The 9704-nt window shown below is 36.4% G+C and overlaps 1 protein-coding gene across 2 annotated transcripts in view; it reads right to left on the bottom strand.

The window, feature by feature from the left end:
* Positions 1-932: 932 nt before the first annotated feature.
* Positions 933-9704, bottom strand: part of LOC149555964 (methylthioribose kinase-like) — a 77472-nt gene continuing 68700 nt past the window's right edge. For both annotated transcript variants that reach the window (XR_016364596.1, XR_016364597.1), the window contains exon 7: positions 933-1288. The gene's annotated coding sequence lies outside the window, so the exon portion shown is untranslated. The remainder of the gene's footprint in view (positions 1289-9704) is intronic.

Genomic DNA, 9704 nt, shown 5'->3' with positions numbered 1-9704 from the left:
TGTTGAATCTATGTTTGGGTATTTTGCATGTGACTTTGGGGTCATCTTTGCATGCCTTAAAGTTATCAATCAGCTACATACACACAAGGGCTTCCATGTGCAAGATTCAAGGAGATATTTTAAGGGTCAAGTTCAACTAGAGATGAAAAATAATGGAGTTGCAGTCTATTTTTCTCCATATTTGGATGGCTTAGTTGTTCTACATAAATACATGTTGTAAATGGATATAAATCTTTGCATGATAGTTAGCAACTAGTTTAGAATTATTTTTTCATAGAAAAATAAGAATTTTACTATATTTTCAATTTCATGCATAATTAAAACCCTAGCTACAAGTATCTTATTTCTAGAGATCAAGCACTTTAAATACACAATAAAATAATGCAATTAGGGTTGATATTTTTTGTAATAAAGCTATATGCAATTGGTGTTTCATTCATGGTGTGAGAATTCTTCTATCCGCGCAAAATTTGTAAATTAGTGTCGTTAATTTATTCAAATTTCAAAGAGTCAATTGTGCTTGTGATCAATGTTTGCAATCATTAGTTTTGAAGTTTATTATTGCTCTAATTATCTTGTTGTGACTAATCATTGGGAAGGTTTTATATTCAGTTCTTTGAGATAAATTTATATCGTGGGTGTGTACATATGTGGTATCTTCACAATTTGATGAGTTCTGAATATATCTTAAATTTTCATAGTCTTTTCCACTAGTGACCTAGATTTTGAATAATCTTATTTCAAGTTTTGTGGGTTTCCTTCATCTTTGTAGCAATTTATCTTACAAGATGATTTGGTGAAAATTTATGTTTGTTAGGTTTTAGTTACTAATATTGCTTCTAGCCTACAATTTTCTTCAAACCAACAAAGGTCTTGTTGCGAACAATTCACATAAGTCTTCAATCAACTTATTTAGGTGGTTGACAAACAACTTGAATGAACCTTGGGAATATTTCTACTATTCTTTCATAATAGGAATTTGTTTCTCAAATGAATGTTGTGTTCCCATGTAATAACTACGCTCAAAAGAACTTTCCAAAAAGACATAAAATGAGAAAACCTAGAGATAAGACACATGTTACAAAAAAAAAATGCAACCAAAATCTTCAAAACTTGCATGATCTAAACAAAGATCTCCTTCATTGCTTAAGAAATTCTGTTGCAACTGATAACCAACCATCTGCCAAATGTATTCCATGTTCCTTTTGCTTTCAAACACTTCTTTCAAATTGTCAAAGTAATCCAAAATCGTACCATAGCTCAGGTTGGGCCCTCGCTCATTTAAGCTCTGTCAACAAAAAATGATAATTACAAACATTTTTACACCTCGATTCCAATGTATCCAAGTACATGTCAATATTAATGGCATCAATTTTCATGCCTTTGACTTCAATAATACATCAAACTGAAACGAAAAACACAACCTTAGTCCCATGGTGCTAAATGTTGTGTAATACAACACTTAGAAACATTCAACTTACAATCACCTAAGAAATCCTACCCAAAGGCTCGCCCCTACCACCATAAGTATCTTGCCCTTTCTAATGACATTAAGTCATTCAAAATAATCAACAAAAATTCCAATTTGCAATTCAACTTAAGCACTTACATTAACTTATAATGCAACTTCAAGAGCATAGTGAGGAACTTGTGGAGCACATTTTTTATTTCATAATTTGACTATCATTCAATTATCATTGTGTTTCAGATTCAAACTATGTTGATCATGGATTGAAATCTGTCAACATATGTTTTTGATTCAACTGGTGTTATTCTTGGATCAAAATTGAATGTATATTCATGTCTTATAAAGCCAAGACATGCATCATACAATCTAAGTGAATTTAATCATGTAGTCCAACTAAATTGATCAAATTCAAACTAAATGTTATCAAAATCAACCAAATGTCAACAAATGGAATTAATCATTTCTTAATCAAATGCCAAGTTATCATGTAACCAAGTATGTATCAAATGAAACTTGATATTGATTCAAAAACATTAATCATCATGCTTAACAAATTAGTGTTTGGGCATCAAGGATGACACAAGGAGAGGAACAACACAATGTACCATGTGTTACTGTTTTTGATTAAGGAAAACAGGTTTTGAAGGGTGCCTAAAACCCTGTACATTGCTATAGATATCCAATGATCATAGAAACAAAACTACGGCTAACCAAAGAGGAATAGGTCTCCCCCCAAAAGGGTAAGCCTGAGGTGACAGAGAAGCCTATCACCAGCTGGAACCAAGAAAGGAAGCAAAGATCTGAAGAAAGGACCTACTTCCAAAAAGGCCAGGCACAACAAGGAAGCTCAAGATACTCCCTTTGATTTGGAGTCTCCCTTGCTAGACCAAAGATACATATCAAAAGGCAGAATGGAGGGCTTAGTCTTTTTTCTTTTTACCTCAATCCAACCATCCTCCACCCTAGCCACCGCACCAAACCAATCCCCAGAAGAAACAGAAGAGTGGAAGCCAAGGGGAGCAGGACCAACAAAAAACTCCCTAGGAGAGGAGGGCTGGTCTCCCACTGGAGCAACAACCGAGACAGGGGTAGGGCCAAGAGAGGAGCCAGAGGCCAGACTCGAAAACCTACCAACCTTAGCAACCAATGGCATCGAATCAACAAGAGGAGAAGGCCTGACATCCACCACCACCTCAGGCTCTAGGATGTCAATAGCATGGGGATCATCCTCAGCCTCTGAGGAAACAACCGAAGACACGTCTGAGGGTTTAAGCACCATGTAGTCTTTAGGGGAGACCCCAGCCCACCAGGAGGGTGGATGCCTTGGATTAGACTTCTGAACAACACAAGAAGCAACAATGTGTCTTGTCATATGACATTTTCTGTAGCGAAAGGGGATACCTTCGTAACCAACATTTGAGTCCAGGAGCCTTGTGGATAGGCCAAACAAAACTTTTTTGGAAGGCCCTTTGAGACGTTCATCTCAACAAGAATTCAAGAACACATCAAATGAAGAACATCGAAAGTGGCTGAGTCAACATATAAAAATTCACCGAGAGATTCCCCGATAGTTTCCAAAACAGAGTCTATCCAGAGATGCATTGGGAGGTTTGGAAGCCAGACACAGATAGAAACCTTGTTAAAGGATTCAGAGAGCGGATCAAAATTTATATGCCACGGTTTGGCCATAAGTGGATATCTATCTTGCCATGAAAAACAATTATGACACAAGATGGACTTCTGGTCCTTAGCACTTGCAAACTTAACAATGAAGAAACCTCTAGCATTAGGAAAAATCTAAACACCATGGTCTAAAATAGGTTCCCAGTGCTTGGAGATCCAAGCGTGGAGATCAGCCATAGAGGGCCAAAAACCCTAGAAACGGAAAATGGCAGCAAGGGAAGAGAACTCCTTTGTCGTATTAAGAATATCTATAGCAATATCAATGTCTAAAAGGACCATGATGGGTTTAGAAACACATACAAGAACAACCTTACGAGGGCGAGAAGGCCCAAAACCAACGAGAGCAGCACCATGAAGACCTGCTTCAAAGGCTGCCACGTCGGCATAGGAAGCAGTCCTACCCCCTGATAGTGCAGGAAAAGCCATCCCAGAGTCATCGCCACCAAAACGAGTTGCCAAGGGAGAGCCGACAGGAGGCCCTAAACCAACCCCCGAGACAGACCCATCTGGCAAAACAGGCACAACAGTTCGAGCAAACACAATGGCAGCCAAGGAGGACGGGGAGGAGGTGGAAGGCCCTAGAACAAGCCCATGAGCTGCAAGTCCAGACACATGAGAAACCATGGGCGGAAGCAGGGAATGCGTGAGCGGGAGCGGCATTTCAAAAGTCGCGTCACACTTTGTGTACCATGTGTTACTGTTATAAAAAGTTTAATGCTTGATATCATTTATATTGAATCAAATTTTGTCTAAACTGTGAGAGAACAAGACATATTTGTATTCAACTCTAGTAAAGAGCATTGAGATTATGTGGATAATGTGTTAATTTATTTGTGTTGTACTTATGATTATTGTTTTCTATATTTGAATACTATGTAAATAAAAAATTTGACGCGTGATTTTTTTGATGTAGATTGAGTGAATGACTCAAATAGTCATAGGTCCACAAATGGGTATGTATTAGCCATGTTTAGAGGAGGTGAGTTGAATGTGAAATACAACCCATAGTTGTTATATCCACTACCACAACAAACTTATAATTATTTTGAAGCAATATGCTTAAAATGATTATGCCAAGTATTGTTTCTAATTATGGGACAATTCAAAATGGTTTTGATAGCTAGTGTACAAATTGTCCACCAAATAAATCTTATGTGTCATGCCACATTAAGCATTTGTGTGTTTAGTACTACTTTTTTTTAAAAATGATACAAATGAACAAATTTAGTTTAAAAAAATAATTACTTAAAAGAATGTTGTACTTAGTCTTACCAAACCTATAAGCATAAAAAAATTCATTTAGTATAATAGATACAAGCCTTATTTCTTATAGATTGTTGATTTTGTTTTCTCAAAAATATGTATACAATATAAATCTCAAGTGAAAAAAAATAGATCTAAGGTGTTATCAACCTTAGAAATATTTTCATTTAATTATTTTGGATGACAATTTATACACATTTATAAGATGTTCTATTGACAAGTATTTATTATTTACTGATTAAAACCATATTTTTGTAATTTTATGATGATAAAGGTTAAACTAGGTGCTCCTAATTTTTAAGAATAAAAAGTCAATGAAACTAAAATAAAGTCATATGACCCTTTATAAGAGTCTTGGTTTACTGCATTGGAAACTTTTCTTCAAACTTTGAAACATGATTTTTTACCCATATTTGTAATATCGTTAATGGTGATTGAGAAGAATACAATTCATAATTGTTATAAAAGTGCTTGAAAAAGGTAGATGGTTGTAGAGTTTCACAAACTCACAAACTTTGACAATTTGAATGCTCAAAAATTAGAGTGAGTGTCTTGTCTTCTTATTTCATTTTCAATTGATCTTATTCCATTTAATATTATATAAATCTCTTAAATTTATTAATTTCTTTCTTATTTCTAATCACATTTCCATAAATCTCTATTGGATCATATGGGATAAATTTTAGGTTTGTAGTGTAAAAATTATATTTCCATATTATTGTTGGTGTCTTCATTTCAAGCAAGTGTTCCTTTAATCACAACATCTAGATATTTGCAATTTAATTACAATCCAACAATAGAGCTTTGGGGGTCAAATTGTATAGGATGATGAGACTTCCTACCCCTACCAACCAAATAGGATCATTGCTAACCAACATCAATACATAGGTGTAAACATTGTTTTATAAAACCTCAAACCTAAACAAGGGTCACGTAGTAGCTAGTATTTGTCGATAAAATTTAATATTTAGAAATTTGATTATTAAAACATAGTATGAAAATAAAATTGATTATAAAAGCATAGTAGAAATGAATAAAGAATCAAGCAACAGTAATGTCAAAATAAGAAGAAACATTTTATGATATTTTCCAATTAATTAATAGTTTAAATATAATATAAATATAAAAATAATATTTATTTAATATTTAAATTTATGTGATTCCTACGACATTGATGAACATAAATTAAGGGAATGATGAGGAGAAGCGATGGATGTGTCTTGGGTTAGGGTTCAATCCCTAGCCCCTATGCTTGTTTGTCTTTCTTGCTGAAATTTTTTATTTTTCTTTTTTCGATTAATGGATGCTAGGTGGAGTAAGTGTGGGCTCCAAATTTTGGTGAACATTTGCAGACATTGTTGGATTGGGGATTTTATTGTTCGTATGGCAGGGCATGGACTTTCTTCTATGTTGATAATGGCAGATGGATCTTCTTTTCAAATGCATGCAACCAAATCTGAATCATTTCATGTGGGACAGGACTTCAAGCTAAAAAAATGTTAATAGATGTATTCCACGAAGTTAGGATTGCCATGTTCTGGTTATTCCTCCAGAGGTTGTGAGGGAGGACATTAAGTATTGGACTAAGCATGCATTTAGATGTAAATTTCTTGGAGTGCAGATATCCTTATCGACTATTGAGGCATGGATTCGATGTTCATGGCAGGTGGATGGGGATATGGAGATCATGTTGGTTGGGAATAGCTATTTCTTTATAATGTTTTCTTGCATGTATAATCAGGATCGTTATTTGAAGGCGGCCCTTATATTTACAACCATGTGGAGTTATTTGTTAAACCTTGGTATTCAAGATTTAATTCTGTAGACGATCACCCCTCAAAAGTCCCAGTTTGGGTTCACTTACCTCATCTACCTCTTAAATTTTGGCAAGAGGCCATTCTTCATCAAATTGCAACTTTTCTTGGAAAGCCAGATGTGATAGTGCATCAATCCCTAGATAAAAAGGTTATTTTGTTTGCTCAAATTTGTGTTGAAATTGATTTGAGTAATCCATTACCAGATTCCTTAGAGATTTGTCTTGGGTCTTCTTCCTAGGTGCAACAACTAGATTATGAATACTTCCCCTTTCGGTGTTAGATATGTCATGAGTATAGTCATTTGCAATATCAATGCCCTCGGGTTTCAACGTTTAAGGAGGTTGATGGTTTTGTTGCTAGTAACAATGGTGCATAAACGAATAATGCATGAAAAGGAAAATATCAGATGGATAACTCAACCAAGGGGAATATCCAAGTGGGTAATGCAAGTAAAGGAAAAGCCCAAGTGACTAAGGTAGGCCCAGATTAGGATGGTTTTATTTAAGTTTGTGTGCAAGATAAGGGATGGACAAAAAAGACCCTTCAAAGAATGACAAATTGATTCTAGTTTTAATCAATTCAAGGTCCTTGATAGTATGGCCTTAGAGAAGGGTATGCCTCGTAACCTCTCTTCTAATCCGATTGGCTCAAATGGTGGATTTCTAACTCATGAATCTTGTGCGTCTTCCCAGATGGTGGTTCATCAATAGAGTGAGGCCCCTACTACTCCTGAGTCTAGAGCTTTGGTGACTTCTATTGTGCCTTAGGATAATGACAAAGTTTTGGCAGACTTGGTTAAGGGTGTGCTAGCATCTGAGAAAGGTAAGGGGTCTCCTCTACCTTTGGGTTTGATGCAAAGGCCTTTTAAGTGGATTAGTTTTACTCCTTTAAAGAATGGGCGTAAAAATGATCGAGAGAAGATCAAAATAGTAGGAGATGTGTTGATAGAGTTTGGGGTTGTGAAACCCTTGGATGCTCATTTCCCCTAATCTACTCAATGATGATTAGTCTCTCATGGAATGTTCGGGGGTTGAATAGCATCCCTAGACAAAAGGTTATTCACAAGTTGGTGATTGATCATTCTCAAGATATCTTTTGAGTCTAGGAGACTAAGCTTTCAATTGAGTCTTTGATTCAGTGTGCCTCTAGCATTTGGCGTCACGGGCAGTGCCAGTGTGTTGGTGCCATGGGGAGGTCTGGTGGTTTGTTTGTCTTTTGGGATCCACGAAAAATATCTCGTCTTGGTTAGATATCTTCTCACTCTGCCCTTTCTTTGGTGGTCTCTTCTTTGGATTGTGGTGAGGTAGGTCTAATTACTAATGTCTATGCCCCTATGGACTACATGGGAAAGGTGGGACTATGGTCACGTATTCAGTATGTAAGAAATTGTCATCCTTACCATCCTTAGGTTTTGGCAGGAGATTTCAATTCAGTTCTAAGTCTTGAGGAGAAGATGGGTGGTTAAGCTCATTTGGGGCCTTCCTCTAATCTTCTTCATCAATATATTGATACGTTGCCTCTTTTTGATAGCAAGCCAGCTAATGGGCTATTTACATGGAATAATAGAAGATTTGGGATGGAAGCTATCTCTAATGTTTGATTAGATTCTTGGTTTCTTGCTTCTAGGTTAGTGGCTCTCTTACTCTCTCTTCCGTAGGCGGGGTTCTGATCATTGACCAATTATAATTTCTACTACTAGAGTGATTATTCCTAAGAATCCTTTGTTCAAGTTTCAATTGATCTGGCTTTGAGACTCCTCTCTTTATACTCTTATGGTTGGTCGGTGGAGAGAAGGTGTCCCTGCCTATGGTACGCCTATGTATTCTTTCTCTAAAAAGCTTCAATATATCAAAAGACAACTCAAAAAAATGAAATAGAGAATGTTTTGGGAATCTGCATACCACAAAAGGGAAAGCTCAGGAGTGTCTCAATGTCATTACCATGCAGATTAGGGATCTTGGTTTCTTTGAGGCTTTGGATAAAATTGAATCCCTTGCCTCTAAAGATCTAGAGGAATGGGAGCTTCGTGAGGAAATATACTCGAAGCAAAAAGGCAGAGTTGATTGGCTCCAAGAGGGTGATAGGAACATTGCCTTTTTAAATAAAACAACGCAATCTTGTGAGAATCAAAGCTATAATTCTTCTTTGGTTAACTTTGAAGGTCTTCAGTTGTCTTCCTTGCTTTCTTTGTTCGAGGAGGCCACCAAATACTTTTATGCCCTCTTTTCTAAGGACTCTATGTTGAAGTAAATGAAGAGACTATTTTTTCTTGTATTTCGTCCCTTGTTAGCCAAGAAATGAATGATTTTCTCATGTGACCACTCTCTATGGCTAAGTTGAAGGAGGTGGTCTTTGGTATGCATAGAGGAAACACTCCTAGTCTTGATGGTTTTCTTGTTGAATTCTTTCAAGAATTTTGGGATATTATTAATCATGATTTGTTGGAGGTGGTTAGGGAATATTTTTCTAGCAAGCAGATGCTCCTAGCCTTAAATTCTACCTTCTTGGCTCCCTACTATTATCCCAAAAGAACAAGGAGGTTTTGTTGCAGGAGGATAAATTTTATATGGGATTGTTATTGCTACTGAAGCTATTCACTCTATAGCTAGTTCAAGTGAGGGATCTATGTTTATTAAGTTGGATATGGCCAATGCCTATGATAGAGTTCCATGGAGTTTCCTCAAGAATATTCTTCTTGCCTTTGGCTTTAGCCTAGAGTGGGTAAGTTGGACTATGAGTTGTGTTACTACTACATCTTCCTATGTTCTTAATAGTCAACCTTCCCAATTATTTGGTGCCTCAAGGGGTTTGCGCCAAGGTGATCCTCTCACCCCTTTCTCTTTATTATTATGGCTGGGGGCCTAGGGAAATTTATTAAGTATCAGCTTTCTCATAATTCTATTCATGGTGGGCATTGGGATAATGGGTTGCCTTCAATTTATTGTTGGCATTGCACTTGGGAGGATTGATAGGGTCCAAGAAGCTAAAGCTATTTGACATACTCTTGACATTTATTTGGTGGTGTTAGGCCAAAAAATTAATGAACATAAGTCCTCTTTATATTTTTCAATTCTCCTCAAGCTATTCAAAGTAAGATTTCGAATATCTTGCGGTTTTAGATTAGGTCGCTACCCGTGACATGTCTCAGTATTCCTATTGATGTTTCTAGGCAACTACATCTCTTCTTGCAAAATCTACTTAAAAAGCTTCAGGAGACGGTAAATAATTGAACTCGTAGATGGATTTTTATTGTTGCTCATGTTACTCTTCTTCAATCTGTTATTCAGGCTCTTCTTAGTTATAGGAGCATGGTTAAGGTTGCAACTGCGTACTTTCTCAAGGAGTTTAATGCTCTTTCTCCACAATTTCTTTGAAGTGGTAATTTTTGTAATTCTAAATGGAGTTTAATCAGTTGGGAGACTATTTGTCAGCCTAAGGATGGTGGTCTTGGCTTGTGCTTTGCTATCTTAAGT

The sequence above is a fragment of the Cupressus sempervirens genome, chromosome 5, assembly GCF_028749045.1.
Source record: "Cupressus sempervirens isolate cs-2001-9-10 chromosome 5, ASM2874904v1, whole genome shotgun sequence".
Classification (NCBI taxonomy): Eukaryota; Viridiplantae; Streptophyta; class Pinopsida; order Cupressales; family Cupressaceae; genus Cupressus; species Cupressus sempervirens.
This window is presented reverse-complemented; position numbering and strand designations above follow the sequence as displayed.